The sequence below is a fragment of the Anser anser genome, assembly GCF_964211835.1.
Source record: "Anser anser genome assembly, chromosome: 22".
In the NCBI taxonomy this organism is placed as follows: Eukaryota; Metazoa; Chordata; class Aves; order Anseriformes; family Anatidae; genus Anser; species Anser anser.
The window spans coordinates 5,156,115-5,178,982 of NC_139743.1; the positions used below are offsets into that span (position 1 = coordinate 5,156,115).

Sequence of the window (22,868 nt, forward strand, 5' to 3'; positions counted from 1 at the left end):
GCACAAAAATAATTATGGTTGTAATTAAAATGAACGCCTAGAATAAAGCATTCTTAAACGGGGTTCCCCCCAGGGCTTACCGTATTCACTGGGAGAGGGAGGGGAGACATGGATAATACTGGGTTTAAAAGACCCCTCTTATCTTTATTTTGATTTTGATGTTGGGTTTGTGCAAGGTCCATCCATCTGGACCTGGAAAGAGCCAACCCGTGTATTAGAGGAACATAGCAGACCCAAAATAAAACTCAACCAGAGTCCTGTTTTCCCACAGGCCATGTGATCCCCACTTAGGTGACTAATAGAATAACCCCCACTGCCTATTTCATTGCCTGCTCTCAGTAAAATACGGGTTCAAGTGTGTCTTCTGCAGCTCTTCCCATAAATGTCCACTGAACTGAGAGACACATACCTGGAAAATGAAATGTTCTACAGCTAGATGGCCAAAATATTTCATGCAAGAAAAAAAGAAACGCAGAAGAGTTTTTAAAGTAAGTCTTTCTCTCTCCATTAGCTGTATTCCTGGAAAATGCTAAACTTCTTGCCCAAAACAAATATATTCAGATAAGGCAACTTAGGTGGTTTTACTTTTTTTCTTCTTTTGCCTTTCCCTTCATTTTTCACCTCTTTGACTGGCAAAAAGAGGGTACATTGGATGGGAGATACAGCAAAATTATTTCAAAGCTCATGAAATGTTCCTTTCATTAAAAAAAAAAAAAAAGTCCACACCCCATAATGGTTCGTATTCAGCCAACCGGAATCACAGATTTCAGAAGAAAAAGGCTCTTTATCAGCACTGCTGAATTCCATTAACTTCAAAAGAAGGAGGTGGACCCTACACTCATTTCATATCAATGTAACATAGATTATGCTCTGAACTTCAGTGAGATTGCTCTGAGATTAACACCCAGGCTGTAAATTAACCGTGCTTAAGATTTGTGCTTAATTCCATTTTTTTTTTTTTTTTCCAGAATGGAATGGTGTTACTGCTGGAGAATGTGATTTTTACCCTGCAATAATTTCTCATCAGAAATCTGTAGCAGCCCCCATGCTAGAAGTGCTCTAAGCAGTAGAGGAAGGATCTAGGTCTGTGCTTTGCAGCCCTTTTTTAGGTGTGGAGGAAATAGAAGTGCAGCCCAAAACAGGAACAGCATACATTTTGGATCTGATATGAGAATGAGATACCCAGGAAGCACCAGTCTTATAGATATGGTTTATAAGGACTTTGTCTATGCAAAAATGAGAGAAAAAGAGAGAGAGAAAAAAGAAGGCCTTCAGCTGAGTTGCATTTCAAATGCTGGCCCATGGAGTCAGCCCCTCTTGCCGCCTGCTATGGCAGTAGTTATGGCTCACTCTGCATGAGGAATAATTTAGTGTACACTATTGTTTTGGGGTAATAGTTGATGGGAAAGGCCCCCCTTTTGCAGTCATGTCTAATGGACAGGTTTTCTTTCAATGAGAACATAGTCTTTCTTGACTCAGAAACCATTCGCTGATATAGGAAAGGGCAATGCTACTTTTTCAAAACAATGCTCATAAAAGGAAGAGATTGGCTGGCACATGCATACATACGTATTTCTTTCCTCTTGGCTTCCCAGGCTGAGCTGATCTTTATAACATCAACAGTCCTGGAGATCTCCAAGTAATTAAAAACACTGGAGGGTGGAGGCGCCTGTTCTCACGTGTACAGAAAAGGCTCAGCAGAGCTTTTCCAAGCCACCATTAATACTTAGGAAACAAAAAAAAAATATATCTATATGAAGAGATCTGACTTGGAAAAGGAGTGCCTTGGTCTCTCTAGCTGTTCTGACTCTTTGTTAAGATTCTGGACTTCATAAGGCAGACAAAAGCTGCTTAAGGACTGATTTTTTTTCATCGCAGTTTTAGCAATGCACATGCAAAGTAAATGAGTTTAATGCAGCTCTCCCAGGCGGACTCAGGAGTAACTGGGCTCAGGACGAGGTTGGTTATTGATTGCCGTGTCCGTGCAGAGGCTCACAGAAGCCTGGCACCCACCAGTCCCTCGGGTTAGGGCTCTGCCCTGATGCCAGCCATGGCTTTAGCTCCTCTGTTTGTTGCAGGAGAGCAAAGCGTGGCCATGCCTGAGCTGTCCGACGTTGGGATGTCTGTCCTCTATTGCTGCTCCCATCAGAGCTGGAACTGTTGTAGGCACTCGTGGCAGTCCGTGCTTCCATACGACCTCTGGTTCTGGGCTGGCTTTTAGGTAGCTTGGGTGGCATCTGTCCTTGCTTCGTAGTTTTGAGGATTCTCAGCCTAAATTTGCCGTGCCAGAGGGAAGTCATGTGCAGATGCACTTGTGCAGGCTAATGGAGCCAAGTGCAAAGTGGGTTTCTTTAAGAGCAACCTGTTTGCTGGTTTTCTGGCCTGAATTTCCCTCAAATCTGCAGAAAATAAATGCGGCTGTCCCTCCGTGTACAAAGGGAGCATTCCCCGCTGCTGCCAGGCACGTCTGCATAACGCCACTTTCACTGGTCCCTGCTCAACCTCAGCTTATGCTCACACCATCCCACAGGCCTGGCATTAGTGCCTTGGGCACGTCCTGCTCGTAAATACCTGCAAAACCATGGCAGGCCCATGTGTGACCAAGGAGAGCTTTAATGCATCACCACGGCTGCCACGCGTCCTGGGACTGCAGCTTGGCTCCGGCGCCAGAGGCCAAGCCCACTCTTTCCCCAACACCTCTCTGCAACTCATCACACCTCCTTGTGTCTGCTTGTTATTTATTTTCATGGCAAAAAATCGCTTGCAGACAGGGCCCACCTCCCACTTGTTATTTCTGGTTTGTGCTGGGAATTCAGCTGTTCACACCTGCCTGGAACTTGAGGTGCACGGATTTATCGGTGTTCAAAAGCATCATCATGCTGGCCGGTTCTGCCAGGGGAGCTCGGGAGGGCTGTTGGGGTTACAGGGCAGGCTCCTAGTTAGAGGGCAGTTTGTCAGACAATCTGTGCTTCAGTTCTCAGCCGTGTTTAGGAGGCTTGCACACACACATTTATTTCAGGCAATTTGGAAGTCAAAGTACAGACCGGACTTCTCTTTATTGCAGGCTGTATCTTTGCACCTCCCTGGAGGGTGGCTCCTGATTTCTCTAGCATGAGTTCACACTTGTGTAAGCACCAGCTATGATTTTTGCACCGACCATCCCTCCATTTCCTGCAGAGGACAACTGTCTCCTATCTGGTGCACTGCGTCAGGCCGATCACACAATATGCCCATGTCTGTGCCTCTGACTCAGAGCATCCACCCACGTTTGGCATCTGCAGTGCCTTTCATCTGAAAAACTCGGAGCGTTTTTCAAAGGTTCACAAATTAAACTTGACAACACCTTTGCAAAATAGGTCTGGGTTGCTAACCCCATGTAGCAATTAGGGAAACTGAGGCATGTACTGTCAAACTGGCCGAAATTTTTCAGGGAAAATGAAATATTTGTTCTGAGATTGCTCTGCAGCCTTTTGCTTGCTTATTCTCCTCTTGTTATTTTTCATAACTGTGATCCCTAAATCCTTGATTTTTTTTTTGTATTCCCTGATGCTTTTGTTCTTGTTTTCAGCTTCATTTTTTCACTGTATATACACGGGTAAACTCGTGTATTTTGTTGCTTGTACTGAAGTGTTTCTGCTGTGCAGTGTGCTGCACAACAATCGCCACGAGCAGGTACCTAAAAAAAAAACCTCCCCAGGAGTGAGAAAGTGAAAAAATTGGGTCCCTTTCAAACAAAATAGAAGAGAAACAGTTAAGCCAACCCCGGGGCGCTCCTTTAGACAGGCTCCAGAGCAGAGCTGCAAACACCAGTGTCAGATGAAGTCATGGGGAGTCGGTGAGAATTAGATCAACCAGCCCGTGATTCACTGGTCCCAGTTCTCCGGCCGAGCTAGGAGCAGGGAACCTGCCTGCTCTGTGCTCTGCCCACTGCTCCCTGCTCCCCTACACATCTTCGGTCCTTTTTCCCTGCTTCTCATAAAATAAACCCACAGCTCAGCAAACGCCGTGCTGAGATGCACGCCGGCTGTCCCTGCTACAGGAAAGCCCAGGGAAGCGACCCATCAGGCGTGCAGGCACCTCCGAGCTCCGGCCAGGCATTAACAGCTCCTGGTGCAACAGCAGAGCAGGCAGAACGAGTTCAGGGCTTCGTGCTGCTTTCACGGGTATCTGATTGTCAGCGACGCAGCCAGATAGATCAAGAGAGCTACCCTGGCATGAAGAGAAAATAACGACGCTGCAGGTGTGCTTAAAGCAGATCCGCAGAGATTCACAGAGCCGTGATTGACACGAGATAAACTCCATTTATACGGCGTGAGCTCAGGTACTTGTGAGAGTACATGCGATAGTCAGCTGTGCGTGTCTGATGAGGAGATGAAGGGAAGGAGAAGTGAATTAGGAGGATCCAGTCGTTTGAGGGATGCGTTATCACCTTATGGGGCGTGCTGAAATGAGAGCTCAGGGAAGCTGGTCGGGACCTGGCTTCAAATACAAAGACCTGGATTTTTGAGGCAGTGCGAGCACCTCAATAGCTCCTCGGTGGCAGGCCAAACACAAGCTTCCCAGGGCTTAAATCAGGCCTGCAGGCTATGAGCTGGACCATGGGGAATCTTAATTATTGGAACGAGTTACAGGCGGGACAGAGTGGCCGTTGTGCAACAGCGATACTCGGCGAGCTGCGGCAGGGGGGTGATTCACCAAGGAGCCAGGGTGTGCGGCAGGACGAGGGCATTACGTGGAGGATACGTGGTGCTGGCAGGGACGACCCCTTTCTAGTGGTTGTGCTGAGTCTCATCTTTGAAAAGGCTGAAGGGAAAACGACTACTCAGCATTAAACTCACGTGGAGGACAGGAAAGGGAATCCCAGCTCAGGAAGGAAATCTGGCTTGAAGAGCAGTGCCAGTGTGAGAGCCAACAGGGTAAATTTTTTTCATTAAAAAACTGCAGGTTTGGAATGAGGAGATTTCTAGAGATCACAGGAGCAGAGTGCAGGGATGGCCTTTGAAATAAAGTCTTGGGCACCAGGATCCAAAGTGGCTTCGAGATGAGCTTGCTGCAGTCATCAACACGTTGCATAACTGTGGATGGATGATACTATATGCCTTCAATGTGCTTACAGGACTTGTTGCACCATGTTCATATTGTTTTTAATTAATTAATTAAGCCTGTGTTTCAAGGCTTCTGCTTGCTGGTTGCCTGTAGAGGCCAGGAAGGATTTTTTTTTTCCCTCTTTGATGATTAACTTGGTTTCTGTGTCATTGGTTTTCAGTTTTTGTTTTCTTTTCCACCTCCTTTTCATGCGCTGGAGATTGGCACAAGCTGAGATGGGGAAGTTGGGTGGAGCAGGTCACACCTCTCAGGTGCCTGCTCAGCACTAAAACACAATCTCCAGATTTGGGATTGGGAAGGACTGTTTCACAGGTCGATTGGCAAGGACCACTGGAGCTCCTTGCCTTCTCCTGGAGGCTGGTGTATTCTCTCTTGGCCTCTTCAGAGTGGGGTCGCTGGCAGTTTTTAAGGCAGGTTCAGTAACCATGCAGATGTGATTTCATGGACTTGGGAGGTTGGGATTCTGTTCCCTGTCTTGCTTCAACCTGTGGATGCTCTTCTATAGGGCTATGGGATCTTAAGGAACAAAGCATGCTAGAAGACGTAGATACTATACATGTAAAAGTGACAATTCATATAATTTGATAATAATAATAAAACATTCCTTGATTTGCAGGCAGAATGGCATTTCTTCATATCTGGATATGTACAAGAGATTGTACCAGTCCTTCCAAGAAAAAAGATTTGGTCATGGGGTGTAGGTGCTAGCACGGGTCAATAGCCCCCAGGAGCTCTTTCTGTGCTCTTCTATGCAGATGTTGTTCTTTCTCTGATGCTCATGTTTCTCTGATGCTTAGCAGTGATAACCTTTAGCAGAATTTGCCAATTGTCTCCAGCACTGGGAATTATTTTGTCAGCTCTAATTCTCTGTGGATTTGGATCCCAGCAAAAAATGCCCTGCCTCAGACTCTGCAAGGCAGGGGAGTGCCATCTCCATTGTATGCTTCAGGAAATGAAAGCCTGCCAAAGCTGAAAAACTTCAGCTTTCTAGCCGTCCAAAAGCAGGGACTGGAAATCCCCAAACAGAAATATCTTTGTCCCTGTCCCACTGCTTAAAATCACGTTTCCCCTCCAGAGCCTATTTTAGTGGTCCATGAGATACGACCGCAGTAAGTGAGCCAATGAAGGGATTCCTGGTACGGTCAGAACACAGGATCCCAGGCTGGGAAGGGGTTGTGGGCACTGCTGTAAGAACTTTGTTGTGATGGGAGAGATTTGACAAGTGAAGGGACTGGGGACTGATGGGACTCCTGACACCGAGCCCGGAGGAGACAGGTGGAGAGAAAGAGGAGAAACGTGGCTGGGTGAAGAAGGGCAGAGCAAGGACAGCCAGACAAAGAAGAAAAAGGGCAGAGAGTTATTAATAGTTTCCCAAACACGCTAAATACTCTGAAATCTTCTGTATTTGGCAACATTGAGCAAGCTTCCCTCCAGGCCATGGCTGGTCCTAGCACGGGCAGCACAGAGAGCCCTGCAAGAAGGAGCTCTCCTTGCCCTGGCCTGCCCCGGAGACAGAAACCACGGCTCCGTCCCTCCCGAGGTGACCTGGTGTGCGTGGTCCCCAGGCAGCCTAGCGGGGGATGGAGAGCAGCACGGGGCAATTCCTGCCCTGGAGCTGCTTCCTCTGCTCGCCCTGTGCTTGTTGATGGTCCGTGTGAGGGGCTGGGGGTGGCAGCGAGCTCAGGGCCTTGTGGGATCAGCGACTTCCAGGCTAAAAACAAGCTTTTTCTCCCCCAAATCTCTCCTCACCTCCTGCAAGAGCCTCAGTGTCTTGAGCCTCACGTCTCCGCTGAAGGCTCAGCCCCCCGAGACCTGCCTCCCCTCGGTGCCTAGAGGGCAGAGGAACCTGGGGCAATTATCCACGGAGGTTTGTGAGACCCAGCAGGGCTAAAGGGGCAGGAGGCTGCCCCAGCCGGCCTCCCCAGCCTCCAGGGAGCCTTTGGGGGAGGCCGAGGGTGGCCCCGGTCTGTGTCATCGCTGGGGTTCCTGGAAATCTGAGCGCAGGATGGAGGGAAGCGTGAGTAACGAGGCCACCACACGCAAGAAGAGGCGGCGAGCTTGGCTCTCGTGTCTGGGCATTCAGAGGAGCTCTCGTGCTGAAAAGCCCCTGGGAAGTTAGATGGGAAAACATGCTGGAACAAGGGCGCTTATTCACCGAGTGACTGAGCACGGCAAACATCCAGCGTGTGTGCGTGCGTGTCTTGGGTTACTCCCCCCTTCCCTTCCTCTTTAAAAACAGGGAAATGGCAGGGCAGAAAAAGAGAAATGAGAGCTGGAGGGGGAGAGGCAAAGAAGAGGGACAATGCTGAGGAGAGCAGGAAGAAGGAGAAAGGGCTGAACAATGCTGAGAGAGAAGTATAAAATCTAGATATTAGGGTGAGCCTGGGGCCTGAGCGTGACTTGCTCAATGCCAAAAAATACGGGATAACCCGGCAGGAGCCAAGGCAGGGCGAGGGTCAGACCCAGACCTCGAGGAGGCTGAGCATCGCCACTCTTACTCATCGGCAGCACACTGCTGCGTGCCGTGCCCGGACTTGCTTGTCCTTGGTCAGCAGTATCCCTCGGCAGCCGAATCCCACCCTCTGGTTTTAGGGTGGTGGCAGCCGCCTGGGAAAGGGCTGCGTCACGCCGTCCCCTTCTCCAGGGGAAAACAGCAGGGTCAGCAAGCTGCTGGGGAGGCCGGCGAGGCTGCTCTTCCCCCGGCAGCAGCACAGAGGCTGTGTTTTGGTGGTTTGGCTGCGTTGGGTGGGGATGGGAGCAGGGGGCAGGCAGCCCTTGACACAGCTCGGTCCCTTGGCTACTCGTGGCAGGGGCTGCCTGGTGTTTGGGGCTTGGGAAGGGATCTGCAATACAAACACCAGCCCCAGCTTGCACAAAAGGGAGTGAATTTTGGCATCCAGGGCGAGCAGTGCCTGTTGGAAAATGTCTGATGTTTGCCTTGGAAAGGATCTGGGGACAGGCTGATCGTGGTAGCTCTTACATCACCGGCACTGAGCTCATGGTCCTTCAGCACCTGTTTACGTCTCCTTCCAAGCCCCACTGCTAAATGGCAGGAGCTCAGCCCCCACCTCTGCTCATCCTCCCCACGTCCCCCTGCTATCCCAGCTTTGTGTCCTAGCTCCTGTCTCTCTCTGGCTCCATCCTTGGTGCTGTGAGCAGCCCAAAGGGTCCCTCACACCCTCAATCCCATAACAGTCCTGCCTGCAACCAGCCCCCACCTTCCTCCCAGCCCCACTGAGGCCTCTGCTTCACTCCTGCATGGCCCAGTGGCAGAAGAAGCAAACCTCTGAAGGCTTCTCCAGCTCAAGAAACCCCCCAGCAGGACCGAACTCAGAGCCAGAGGACAGAATTGGTGCCACACATGGGCCATGGCCACCCCCTGCACCCTTGCTCGTGGATACCTGCCTGCCCATCCCATCCTCTCACCCCAGGGCAGGGCTTTCTGTGTGGCTAGCACAAGGAGCTCTCCTCCGGACTTGGTGGCAGCTGTGTCACCGTGTCAGCAGCTCTCTGTGGTCAGCTAAATGCCCGTGACGAGGCACAGGGTGGTACACGGGACATTGGCAGTGGCAGCAAGGGGCACAGCCTCCAGCCAAGCACCTGCCAAGCTCCCCTTGTGCCACCCAGCTGGGTGGCTGTGACTGCTTGCCGTGCAGAGCAGGGGGGCCAGCCGGCTTGGGAAACTCTCCTGCAGCTGCCTGTGAGCTTTGGAAGGTGCCCAGCAGCCAGAGGGCCCAAAAGCTCTTGCATTCCTGCCTCCCCACCTCGCTGCCTCCTGGCAGAGCCCGAGCCTGCCTCTCCGGTACCCAGGAGGAGCCCGGTCTCCTCCTTGGTGGTACGGTTGTGAAAGAGGAGAAAATGATGGGGGAGATTCCCAGACGGCTGGCACTGCAGCTCCGCGGGCCACAGGATTGCCGGGGAGGGGAGAAGGGAACAGAGCTGCTGCTGGTCGTGCACGGGCAGGGAGCACCTGGAGCTTGGGCAACGCCGGGAGCCGTCCCTGCTGCTCCGCCTGGCTCCGTGCGTGCGCTGGCTGCTGGTCTTCATTACATTAATTGCATTTCACTTTAAGGCTCCGTCAAGTCCAAACGCAGCCCAGCGGAGCGTCACGGGGCTGGCTGGCACCCAGGAAGGAAAGCCGAGGGGGTGGAGGAAGGTTGGGTGAGAAAGCGGCGGGCCCAGGGGAGCTGCAGCTCTCCTGGCGCAGGGAAGGCGACGCTTGCCTGTGCCTCGTGCTCCCTGCCCTTCTCCCCGCGACGATCCTTCTCTCTGGGCTGGCAGGGGCAGCGATTTGGGGTGAGATTCCCCATGTCAGGGGAACAGGTCGCCACCCAGGGCCACCTCCATCAATGTGGGAGAGGGAAGGAGCTGCCCTCACCCACACGTTTGTGCCTCTCCCGCGGCTGCGGGGCCGCAGGGAGGGGAGATGGGTGGTTGTGCAGTGTGGGCACACACACACCGGGCATCCTTTGTGTGTCCAAGGAGAGCATGTGCTGCCCTGCACCGTGGGAAGAGCTGATGGCCTGTGACAGGGTGGCCGTGACCCGGTCTGAGGGGCATCGCCGGGGGGATCCCACGTCTCTTACCCCAAGGGATTTGGGCACCCGGCTCTTCCTGGGCGTGTGGTGCTCCCACCTTGCTCAAGCAGCAAGGGGAAATGAAAACTGTGACCAGGGAGGTCCCTCCCAGGGCAATTTGGTGACTTTTTTTTTTTTTTTTTTAAATAGAGCAGGGCTCTCTGAGCATCCTGACAGTGGGAAGTGCTCAGTGTAAGGGAACCCCTGGCTGGCCAGTTCAATAACCTCCCAGATGTGGAATGAGAGCCCCCTTGTCCCTGCTCCATCCTGTGGGATCCCCCAGGACTGGGGTTTGTGTGCGAGCACGGGAGGCAAGGCGAGGGAGCTGGGGACGGGTGAGCTCCTGGGGGGCGAGGGGGCGAGCATCTCCAAGGCAGGGCGAGCATCTCCATGGCAGGGCGAGCATCTCTGCAGGCAGGGCGAGCATCTCCAAGGCAAGGCGAGCATCTCCAAGGCAAGGCGAGCATCTCTGCAGGCAGGGCGAGCATCTCCACGGCAGGGCGAGCATCTCCAAGGCAAGGTGAGCATCTCTGCGGCAGGGCGAGCATCTCCACGGCAGGGCGAGCATCTCCAAGGCAAGGTGAGCATCTCTGCGGCAGGGCGAGCATCTCCACAGCAGGGCGAGCATCTCCAAGGCAAGGCGAGCATCTCTGCAGGCAGGGCAGCATCCCCGTGGCAGGGCTCTCCGGCCGCTAGGTGTCCTCCGTGGGCCGCACACGGGTGTCGGGGGCCCCGCGGGGAATCCAGGGGCTCCAGAAACGTGGGGGTTTGGGCAAAACCCCCGGGACAGGACGGGCGCCCCCTCCCTCACCACCCTGCCCCGAGGCAGAGCTCTGCTCCCCCGGGGGCTGCACGGGGGGGGGACATGGTGCTGAGCCCCCAGCTTTGGCTGTGGGGCGCACGCCTGGCTGCGTCCATCCCTGGGGGTGCTGGTGGGAAGAGGAGAAAGGGTTTTTCCTGTGCCCCTATGGAAAGCAGAGGATGAGGCTGGAGCTTTGCAGGATTCATCTTCCCAGCCCGTGTGAGCTCTGCTAGGAAGTTAAATGCATCCCCTGCCAGCGACGTGCAGCCAGCACAGGGAGATGCTGAGCTCGCCCAGCACAGAAGGAGCAAAAATACCTTTCCATCCTGCACCCCGAGCCCCTGTCTGCCCCCCGGGGTCCCAAGCAGGGCTGGCCAGGTGACTCCCTGCGTGATTATTTGCAGCGGGTAGCCAGGGGCTGACAGGGTCCTCCTTCCTGCTGGGAAGCCCCAGATGATGGGATGGGGAAGTTAGGTTTATTCCTGAAAATCCCAGCTCTCCCAGCCTTGTTTTTTCTCTCCTTAGAAGACCTTTTCCTTAGGTGTCCCAAAAATAATGCTCAAGAGTAAACGCTATTGCCTCTGTCGGGTGTCAGCAGGGTATTTCCCAAAGACCTTGCAGAACCCAGCTAGCAGCTTCCCCGTCAGCATATTCCCCCTCGCTGGAGCCAGCGAGTCCCCCCCACACTATCTTATCAGCACACTCATTATACCCTCAGAAACACAGTGTAAACATCGCCAGCAAACTGCACTCGATGACAATTTCCTTGCCAAATAAGCCACTTCCCTGCTCGAGTGATGGTTATGAGAGAGGATTTCTGTAACTGCTGCTGTTTGAACAAGTGCGAGGTAAATACAGCTCCCTTTCTGGGAGCACCCGCGTGCACCTGCTCTGCGGAATTTCATCACAGGCAGAGGTAGGAAGGTGTCTGAGAGCTGCTCATTAAAATACTGGCAGCTCACCGCCGCTGCTTTGTTCGGTTTCTAACCTGGAATTTGGCTGAGGGAGGAAGATAACGCTCCGGCAGGAGCTGCCAGGGGAACTTTCCCAGTCCAGGCTGTCAGGCAGACGGTTTTACAGCTTATTCCAAAGGGGGCACCTCCACGAGTGCATCAGGATGCTGACACGGGCTGTGCTGGGAGGAGATGGGTACTGCCGTGGCTGAGAGAATCGCAGTGCTGCTGCTGGGCTCCGGTCAGAGCAGAGGAAAATAGCAGAGCGAGAGCTCTTGCCAGCTTCAGCCCCTGCCCGTCTCCACTTTCATTACCTGCCACGGCTGCTGCGGGGCTTAGAGCAGTCCTCAGGCTGCTCTGGTTCGCAACAGGTAATGCAGCTGGATGCAGGCAGGCCGGGACCTGCCGGGGATCTCGAGTGCTTCCTGTGCTGCTTTTCAGCATTTCAGCCCCGGCACAGCCGAAGAAAGCCCCTGCAGCCTCCCCCGATGCTTGCTGCGACCCAGCCTGCCCCGTCGGAGCTGGCACAGTCTGCCAGGAGCTGAGCGCCACGCAGCTTGGCCGCACTGCTGTCCTTCCATTCAGAGGGAGAGGGAGGCTGAATGGGGAGAAGGGAAGAAAACAGAAACTAAATTAGTCTCCCAGCTGGTAGCAGAGCTTCCGTGCGCCGACTGCAGAAGGCTGTCCAATTCCTTCTCCCGTTACAGGCTTTGCTGCAGACCCTTGCAGCTTGCTTTCAGCTCTCCCAGCTCTGCTAATTCCTGCTGCAGCCTGCGCTGGGCTGCCTTTCTCGGATGGGCTCCTTCCCACCCGGCTCTGTCTGGGTCTCCCTCTTTTCTCCCAGCTCGTATTTCACAAAGATTTATTTCCCCTTCCCTTCCGCGTGTAAATAACCCCAGATATGGCCACAGACGGTGTGCTCAGCCAGCGGGGCTCCTCCTGACGCAGCCAGTGCTAAGCTCAGCCAGCAGCCTCGCTCAGCAGCCTGGCCTGACGCCCACCTTAGCAGGCTGAAGTAATGCTTTAAGGATCACGGAGGAGGGCAGGAGCATCAGGAGACGAAGGGGAGGGTTTGTAGAGAGGAACTCGAATGCAGATTAAAGGGAGAAAAGAAAACCCCCTTGATGCCCTGCATTGATTGCTTTGCTTAGTTTCTTTGTGCAGAGATGATGTAATAAAACTGAAGCTAGTTTGTGTGACCCCTGTGATGCATCAGAGCATGGCGCCAGTGCATGGCCTGCCTTGTACTATTGCCCTGTGCCCACACTAGCCCTTTGCACTGAGATATCTGGCAGTTGTCCTCACTATGACTAGCACCAAGATTTAATAGGAACTACAATCTAAGCATAGCCCCTTGCTTTTTACTCCATTTTGGGGGCTGGAGGAAGGAAAGAGAAGGTAAAGCCTTGTCCACTCTGTGCTGAACCCTGATTTCGGTCGAGCCCTAGTTCAGGGAACTGCATTTCATCACCTTTCGCAGCGTGCCTTGCTTTCCAGGCAGAGGATGTGTTGCACCACGCCGTGCAACGTCTGCCTGGGATGAGATGTGCAGAAACAGCAGGCTAGCTGGAAACTTCGCTCGGAGATGAGTTCTGAAAGCACAGCTCCCTGCAGGTAGAGACAACGCAGAGCTTTACAGGGAGAGCCCTCCAAGTCTTGACACATCATAAGATGAATCTATTAGGGTTAAGGTCAGTAGGGGAAGGAACATGGGCTCATCCTGGCATCTCGAGGGGGCTGTGCTGTGGGTTTTTGGGGTCAGGCTGGGACATGGACGGAGTCCTACAACAATTATTACCTGACACAGATTGAGAAAGTGCGTTAGGAAGTGAAAGACTCCTATTCAGCACGCCAAACCGAGGTCACTAATAACTGTAGGGAATATTCTGGCATGTGGCGGTGGGTGGATTTCTTCACCAGCATTCCCCGAACTTGTGAGGAAAGGTTCCCCAGGACTGGATTTAGATAAACGGTGAGGGCACAGTTCTGAGAAAGCAACCTTGGATTCAGAGATTAGCTGCTAATTCAATTAACATGAAATGGAAAGACAAACAAAGCCTGCAAATAAGGCTCTTGGTTTCAAATAGGCAAATCTTTGTTGACTGAGGGAAATCCACAGGAATGAAAACTGGACTTGGGAGCTCAGAGAGGCTTGCGATTTTTCAAAGTCAAAAAAAAGCAAAGTCGAAAATGGGTGAGAGGTGTGGGGGCAGGGAGAACCTTCCCCGGGAGGTTTCCAGTTCCAGCTAGCTGCGTAACCACCTCAAAGGGATGCTGGCAGCAACCAGGATGCCTGCGAGGGATGTAGAAACAGGCCAGGTCAGCAGAGAAGGCAGCAGCTCAGAGGTCGGCGTGTGGAGGAATAAACGAGGCTGTCAAAAGCCAGATGAGTAATCCCACCGTGGGCATTAAAACGACCGGCCCGGAGTTCTTCAGGTGCAGAACAAAAGGAGTGAGCAAGGGAGGAAGAAATGGTGATGCTCTGCAATCAGCGCGGGGTAGAGATTGAGGCAAGTTTAAATATTGCCTTGGAAGGACTTATTAATGGGAAAACGCGGCTAAACGTAGGGCAAGTGAAGGCAAGGGTATTGAGGAGAAAATTGCCAAGTTCCTGGCAGAAATGAAATTAAGAGCTCGTTGTTTTGTCGGGGGTGTAGGGAAATAACTTCTGCCCCCTGGTTGAGGCAGAGTGGAGGAAATCACAGATCTTTCACCGGGATTTCTGACAAGTCTGCGTCATCTCAGCACTGCCATGGGACCAGAGACCCAATTTCATGCCTACGTTTTGAAAGGGGGTGGGGAGAGGTTAGCCTAGCTGAGTACAGAAATGCTAACGCATCCTCAGCGGGGTGTCAGAGGAAACTTTGAGAGCAAGATGTGTGAAGGGTGCCTGTAGATGGGAAACGAACTGCTCCGTGGCCACCTCGGATGAACTAGTTGTTTTTCTTTCCTAAGATGACTCAACTTCTAGATGGATGCTGAGAAGAAAAAAAACAACACCCTCTAGCTTGCTCCAGGGTGAAGCTCGAGCTCTTTCCAGGAAGGGAGCACATGGTTTCATGGCTTCTCCAAGGGCGACTGTGTCAGATCCCCTCCTGCTCCTGGAGGAGGAGGCTTCCGAGAAGCGCCGATGCTTTTTGACTGCAGCACACTCGGGGCTGCCTCCTCCGCTTCCTTGCTCGCTCTCTCGCTGCCCCAACAGCTCGCAGTAACCCGAGTCTGTCCTTCCCCTTTTCCTTACTTTCCTCGTGCCCGAGCACGTTGCAGAGCCAGCCGGGAGCCCCGCGCTCCGGCAGCCACGGGAGGAGGGCAGGGAGAGGTGGCGGGAGAGGAGAAGGCATGAAAAGAGGAGAGAAAAAGTTTAGAGAAAGGGAGAGAAAACTTTTATTTTCCTGATTTGGGGGAAATGTCTCCGATTCGGGGGAAATCAGGTTCAAAGTGCCCCTGCAGGGCACTGCAGCCCTGCGCTCTCCCCTGTCCGCCCCAGACCACAGCCTCTGCCTCCCCCCAGCCCCACGACGGTGTCAGTTTAAGGATGGTTTTGCAGGGAAGAGCACGCCTGCCTCCTCTCCAGATGCTCTTTCCTGACTCTTATGCCCTCCGACAATGCCAAACGACGACCAGGTCAGTCCCTGCCGCCCTCAGAGGCTGTGAGCATTCACCCCCAGCTCTCAGAGCCAAAGCACTCCCGAAGCATGGGGCACAAACACGCAGTTTTACAGCAGCCAACGAGTCTCACCAGCGGGATTAATCATTACGCCAAAAGCAATGCTCCCACAAAAGCCTGGAAGTGCTGCATATAAAAACCCAAACGACTTCAGCGACAAGCTCGAGCCGGATCGCCCTTCGCTGCCCTGCCCTCCCCGCGCCCTGTGGCCGCAGGAGCGAGGTGCTGGTTCGGCACACGCGCGTTTGATGCTCGTGGCACCGGGACAGGTGGCAGGGGCTCTGCCACCAGCGTCAGGGCTCCCCTCCTTGCTGCGTTTGCTGGTTCCTTGCTCGGGACCTTCTGCTCTTTTGCTTTGCTGGGATTTGGTCCCGGGGGAGGCTGTGCACGAAGGCAGGGAATGGGTCTGGGTGTGTTTGGAGCTGTGTTTTGAACGGAGCCCCCTCTTGCTGACCCCACCTCCCTTCCCCTTTTACGAGGTGCTGGCCTCTTTCAGCTGACAGCGGGCTTTCCTGCCAGCCTGGTTAGCTTGAGCTGGAACAATTTCCTTTGAACTCAGCTTGAATTAACATCGCCATGGCAATAGGATCGGGGCTTTGTCTCTTGCAACCTGCCCTTCACCCGCAACAAGAGGTCCCACCAGGAGGTGGGAAGGGACCAGGGTGCCCCGCTGGCCCACACCACCACCTTTTCCTGGGGGAAAGCAGAGGGAGGAGAGCCCAGGGCTGGTTCCCTGCTTCCTGCAATGTTCCCTGGGGAGGGGAGGCTGCAGCAGCCGCTGGCAGGTCGGCGCTCGGCTTGGATTAGTTTGCAGCATAAAAGAGGCAGCGAGTGAACGTGTGCTGGGGGCGAGAGGAAAGCCGCCCGTTTCACTTCGCCCTAAGCAGTCACAAACACACGCAGTTCCCCGGAGAAACCTCCCTGGTGCTGAGCCAGCACGGTGGAAGGAGAACCGTGCTCCTGCTGTACCCGAAGTCAGCGCTTCCCCTCCGCCCCGTGCTGCCTCCCCTGTCCCGCACACCCAGTTTCCCGGCACCGTGTCCATCCCCATCTCTGCCCCATTTTCATTTCCAGTGCCCAGAAATCTGCTGCGGAAGGAGCAGGGTCGCTCCCACCACCTCCTCTTTTTCCCTGCGGTGGGGAAAAGCCACGCGCAAGGCGATGACCCCGCCGGTGAGAAGCTGAACAAAAAACCCCTCTGCCCTGCAAGCGCCACCCAGCGCCACCCATCCATCTCATCAGCCTCTCCTCCCTCCCCAGGCCCCCCCCCCTTTTCCAGCACCCTGACCTCCCCAGCCTTGCCTCGCCCCCAGCCCAGGCACCCAGCCCCAGATAAAGGACCGCTTTATTCCCTCCCCGTATCGCTCCTGCCCCCTGCCGTGGCCCACGCGGGGCCGTCTGTTCGGCATCAGTGGGCTCTCGCTAACAATATGGGGTTTTTTTCCTCTCGTAGAGCGAGAGGCTGGTTTTGCAGCCAAGTCCGTAGGTGGGGGAAAAAAAAAAAAAAGGCCTTTTCCTTTGAATGCCGGGTAATTTCTCTGAGAGCTGCCTCAGGGAAATCAAATCTCAGTTTCTTCTCGTTTTTTTCTCGGGGGGGGGAGCTAACAGGGGGAGCTGTAAACATGGCAGCAGCCACTTCCCTTTCTCCTGCTCTTCCTCCGGGTCGGGTTCCCTGCTCCAAAGCACCCCGGGGAAGGCAAAGCCCTTCCTGCTCCCACACGGGGATGTGCTGCAGGTGTCCGGGCAGGGGAAGGAAGCCCCAGACGGACGTTGTGAGACCGGAGGGGTTTTGCTGGGCGTTAGCTGCACTCAGGGTCATTGCAGCTGGGGTCCCCCAAGGGTTTGGGGAGCTGAGGAGCAGAAGCAGCTCCTCTCTCTGCCCCGTGCCATGTCTGGGGCTTGGTGGAGTGCAGGGGCATCACCCCAAGGCTCAGGGCTCTCGGTGCAGGGTCTCGAGGTGGCTGTGCCTGCCTGGGTTCCTCTCGTGCCCCCTTCTCCCCCCGCAGTGCTCCTTCTCCCTCCTCCAGCAGCTCCTGCAGCTGGCTCGCAGCAGGCAGCTTTCCTTCTCCGTTAATGAGAAACTCCTGCACTTTGTCCCTTGAAACGGAGCCACGTTCGCCACGTGATTGCGGGGAAGGGCTTCGGCTAAGGCTGCGGAGGAAGAGAGGAAGGCGAAGGGCTAAGCTGGCTCCCCTTGCACACGCGGTCCTGTGCCAGGGGCTGTGCCGGGAGGGGAGAGGCTCCAGCTGGAAGCCGATTGCTGGGGGAATGGGAGCCTGCCCGGCCTCACCCTGCTGACCCCACGCTGACTCAGCCAGCGGCTGTCTGCGTCTCTTCCCTTCGTACCAGGGAAGGGGAATTTATCCCCCCACGCCTGCCGCCTCCCCCGGCCCCGTCCTCAGCTGCGATTAGCAGGCAGCAGCCGACGTGCGCGTACCAGCCTCCGCGCTCCAGGGGCTGTAAATCATAAACTGGGGGGGTGGGTGGGTTGTGGAGAGGGGGAGCAGGGGTCGTCCCTCACCTCCTGGTACAGCCGGGCCTGTGTTTGGGAACGGCTTTGGGTCAGGATAAGGGAAACCCCCAGCCTCGGCTTCCTGGGGCAGACCCCAGCTGGTCCGCGGGCAGCTGCAGGGACGAAGCAAGATTTATTTTTCCGCACCCCTAACTTTGCTGCTGGTGGTGCCACAAACCTGCTCAGCATCCCTGGGGGGGCAGCTTTCCCTGCCAATCCAGCCCCCCGCTGCATAAAACCTTCTCTGAGCAGGCCGGCAGGGCACGGGGCCCCTGTGAGCATCCCTCCGGGTACAGGATGTGCTCCATGAGCCCCGCACAGCGCCGGCCCCGCCGGCCTCCCGCTGGCCCTAGCGCCTCTTATCTCGAGCAAAAGGCATCTCGTCTCTCCCTGATACAGACGAGACTGCCCCGACCCCGCTGTGGCTCCGTGCCAGGCGAGGATCTTCTTTCTCTTGCAATCCTGCCCCAAGAGCTGGGAAGGGAACAGAATGAGATCCCTCCTGCGGAGCTGGGGCAGCCCCATTGATTCGGGGCTGCAGACCTCCCCGCAGCAATGTCCCACGAGCAGCGTGATGGATCCTCGCGGGCCTGGCACTCTCAGTGGCTCACGGGCTGCCCAGTATCAGGTTTTGTCCTTCGACAAGCTCTGAGCTTCGTGCCACAGTGCCCTGGGCAAAAAAAGGGGGATTTCTGGGCTTCCCAGCTCTGCCTTTCTGTTTTCCTTCACGCCACCCTGCTACCACGAAGGATTATTGAATAGGATGAACTTGGGATTTACACCGCAGCAGGACCGAAAGGGACATCACGGAGTAACTGCTGGAGCCAAATCTTTTCAGATTTTGGGGTATCAGAGACTCAGATCCCAGCTCTTTGGTGAGGGAGGGGTTTGGGAACAGGCAGCGTCCCCAAAGGTGCTGCTGATCTCTCCCACGTGGCGCAGGGCAGGCAGAAGCATCTCGCTTTGACGCACCGGAGGGAAGACAAAAACTCGCCAGCTCCGAAGGCTTCCCAGCTCTCGCATTGCTGCTCCCCCCACCTCCTTAGGGGGGCTGGCGGGGGGGGGGGGGAGGCAGAGCAACAGGAAACTCTCAGCCAGCTGTGATTTTTCACCAGAATCCGAGAAACCGCCTGGAAGCGGCAGCTGCACTTAATAAAGCTGGGTCATTAAAATGACACAGCAGCTCCGCGGGGAAGGGGAGCCAGCGGCACGGGGGGAAAGCCTCTTGTCTGAAGTGACTGGGGACAGACCAGAAAAGAAAAGGGCCCTTGGAAAGCCTGAGGAGGGAGAAGGAAAATATTCCTCAGCTCCCTGGCCGCGTGCCCAGCCGGTGAGATGCCGCGGCTCTTGGCCACGGGTCCGGGAGCTGGGGGCAGGACAGGGGACGGTGCAGAGGCTTACCTGGAAGAGTTGGGTTTCCTCTGCTGGCCTCGCGCTTCTCACGCTTTGTTATCAGCCCCCCCCCCCCCCCGGGAGCCCTGGAACCGAGGCCAGGCAAGGAGGAGAAGATTTTTTTTTCTTCTCTGCTCCAGCCCCCGAACGCCACATCAGCAGCGAGCTGCAGGATGACCTCGACGAGGAACAGATCGTCCCTTGGCCTTCCGCCACCTCCCTGCCCGCGGGGACACCGGGACCTCGAGACGGGGCCGAGGCCGGGTGGGCTGCGCCACGAGCCCCCCGCTGGGGATGCGGGCACCCGGAGCCGAAGCAGCAGCAGCCTTTGGGGGCAGGAGCTGGCTCGGGGGGGATTTTTTTTCCATCATTTCCAGCCTGACGGCAGCGCCCAGCAGAGATTTACAACAGGCGTTAGTCGAGGGCTGTGATCAGGTGGTGAGGCCAGCTCGGGAGATCGAGCAGGGGATGCTCCCAGCTCGGCTTTGGGCAGCTCCGAGGGGAGCAGCGTGGCCTGGAGAAGCCACCAAAAAAGTTTTAGTGACAGCACGGGGTGGGGGTTTTGTGCCCTTTTTTTTTCTTCTTCTTCTTCTTCTTTTTTTTTTTTTTTTCATCTCATTTCATTCCATCCCCCTTGGGCTGCATCAGCCTTGAGTTTTGGGGGTGCCGAACATCCGCCCACCTCCTCCGCCCCAAAACCCAGGAGGTGAGGTTTCGGTGGAGGCACCCCACGACGGCGGTGAGCCTGTCGGGTCACTGCCCTGCCCAGCCCCAGCTGGTGAGCCCAGTTTCAGGCTGATCCCACGGCTAAACCCCCGCATGGCTTTGCTGAGACGTTTACATAAAGGCTATTTCCAATGAGCTTTAAGGCCACGTAAGATTAGGTGACACAAAATGCAGGGCATCTGTCCACAGAGGAAGTGAATAGACCTTTCAGTCAGCCTGTTGCTTTTTTTTTTTTTTGCTTTTTTTTTTTTTTTTTTAAGCTATTTGGTTCAGTGGGCCCTCCAATCCAACAAACTGCCTAATTTTGCATTAACGTTCCAGGAAAGCACGGGAAACGTTTCCAGCTAAATCTGCAAGAAAAATATTTGCATTTCCCTCCAGGCTGATTTCTAACCTAGATTGCTGAGGTTTGGGGGGGGCTGCTTTTTAGCAAGTTTCCACAAAATAGATATTTCACTTTACTCTGGAAAAAATGAAATTCAGACCACTGCAGATGCTCCAATGCCAAATGACTTTCAAGCATGAGAAAATTCTGAGATCCTAAGCATAAAACATATGGCACTTTGCTTTGGAATAACATTGAAAGGGAAAAGCTCAACTGTAAAGCTCAACCGAGGACATTTTATTATTCAGAATGATATGAAAAAGTGTTTTCTTTTAGCCAGAGGAAGACAGAATTTTGAGCAGGTCTGTTTTCTGAAATTGATTTTTTTCCAAAGACCAGCAGCAGCCTTATTATTTATTTGCATTGTGGTCATATTAGGTCAATTATTAAATCGCTTAAATGAAAACCAAAAGCTCCTCAGGAATTTATTTTATGTGAAAGTGTGGATGAAAATGGAAACTACCAACCAGATTTTTCCAGTTTAAGAGAGAAATATTAACCACTGCCTCCCCCTGCAAGCGCAGATTTGGGACAGTTTTGCCTTTCAATCTGGGAGGCGAAAGAGGGGGGAGGTGTTCGCTGCTCATAACTGGAGGGGAAAAAATCCCCCAGATACTTCATTTTCTGTCTTCGCCGTATAGAAAAAAAGGTTTAAATGGAAAAACTGATGGGAAAAAAAGAATAAATAAAACCTCTGATTGATTCAGATCTCTTTGAGCCGCCCCGAAACGTGGCTCTGAGCCCCCGGCCAGCATTGCTGCGTCAGGCCCCATAGCGTCGGGCGAGCGCGCTCAGCCGTGCAGGGATTAGGCACATTCCCACGAGCTCCTGCTCAGCCGAGCATCCCCCAAATCCCTCAACCCCTCCTGCACCGGGACACCAACCGTCCCCAGAACCTGGGGCTGGGGGCCCCTGGGGCTCCCCCCGAGCAGCTCTGGCTTTATCCTCGCCGCCTTACGCTTGCCCTATACGAGCTCCCCCAGTTTTGCCCTCCTGCCAGCCGCACGCCGTGAGCCAGGAGCGGCTGTGGCTCGGGGCTGTACTCAAGGAGCAGCTTCCCTGACCCCGTCTGCAACTGCAGATTGCCCCGGAGCAGCGCGCCTAATTAACCTTGGTTTGTTCTTTGTAGCTGCAGGTGTTTTCCCTGCTCATAAACCCATCCCGGTCCTTTCTCCAACTATTTCACATCTTTTGTGCGCCATGATTCTTTTCCAAATGTCCATTTTATAAATCACTTTAATTAGTTTTATATCACTCGGTTATATTTATATCACTTGATTTAGTTTTCACGCTGCTTCCATTACATCTTGTATGTTGCTTTGATTTTATTTATGGTGTTTCTAGTGCATTTGCATTACTTTCCCGAGATGGATATCATTCTGGCTGGATTTACAGTGTATTTCTTCAGTTAGATTTATATCACTTTAATTAGATTTATATCCCTTTAGACTTTGAGGGCTTCTCTTAGATTTATAATATCTCTTTTACTAGGCTTGTCTTGCATAGGAGATTTGCATCCTTTTTTGTTTCAAAGGGTATTGCTTAACTCAACACCGGCGTTGTTTTACCAGGACTCTGGTCAGTGTCCCAGTTAGATATATTAAGCAAGAGCTCACCACCAGTCGTGCTTCCATCCCCCATCCCTCCCAGTTTCCACTGGGATTATTCCAGCATAAATTGTGCTGATGTAAATGATCGAAATTAGCCTCTTCCAAGTTGGCACCAACATGACTGTAGTGGAGATTTCACTAACTGGATTTCTTAGAGAAACCAGTGAGAGTCCAGCTGGTGACATGCTGTTTCTGTCCCTTCCTTTCCTGCTCTGAACACCCCCATCACACGAAGCTGAGCGCCCTCTCCCAGCATGGCAGTGGACCGGGACTCTCCCAGCTGCAGGAGCAGCCTCCTTTTGGGGGATGTGGGCTCCAAGCTGGGTTTTCCCTCTCCCAAAGTGCCCTAATCAAGAAGAAACTGGGTGCTGAAAGCACAATACCATTTCCTTCTCCACTTTCCTGTTTCAGAACATGAAATTCCCGTGCCAGCCCCTCGGCACCCCGGCCAGCACCGCAGCAGGAGGGCAGCAGCAGCTTTCCCTTAAGCTGCTCTTCCCCCAAACAGCCCCCGAGGACCTGGCTTTGTGATTCCGCCCAGCTCTGATCACATCAGTGGAAGAAATCAGCTGGAAGGGCTCTAAATCCACATGCTTCGGGGTAAAAGCTGACCTCTGGCTGAGAAGGGTCAGTGGGCATCCCTGGGGGCTGCTGGTTCAGATGCTCGCAGTAGGATTTTCAGCTGCTTTCCAGCAATGTGGGGCTCTGTCGCAGGGCAGGATGGTGGACCTCTGCTCCCAGACCTTACCCAGCTCCATCTCTAAACCCGCTGAGGGCCTGAGCTGATGGGAGTTAATTTTTGTGAGGTTTCCCAGCCATCATCACCCGGCAGGGTGGCTGCGCCCGGGGGTCTCATGGACAAAACCAACCTCCCGAATCTCTTCTTGCCCAAAATACAGCAAGAACCCAGTGCTTACTGCGTGTCCAAAAAAAGTATTAAAAGAGGATTAAAAATCGTATTAAAAGAGATGAAGCACTCATACAGCTGCAGCTTTGGGGGCTTGGCCATGGGAGATACCTGCCAGCAGCAGAGCGATCTGCCTGGTCACCTACCGCTTCACCCCAGCCCATCCTCTTTGTTTTCACTCCCCCTGTGAACAGGACAAACCCCGTGAGGCATAAAGCAGCGAGGGAGGCG

General features: G+C 54.0%; 1 protein-coding gene across 1 annotated transcript in view; it reads left to right on the forward strand.

Moving 5' to 3' along the window:
• The window catches only part of OAF (out at first homolog), a 201,449-nt gene that overhangs the window by 161,206 nt on the left and 17,375 nt on the right, over nt 1-22,868 (forward strand). The window lies entirely within an intron of this gene.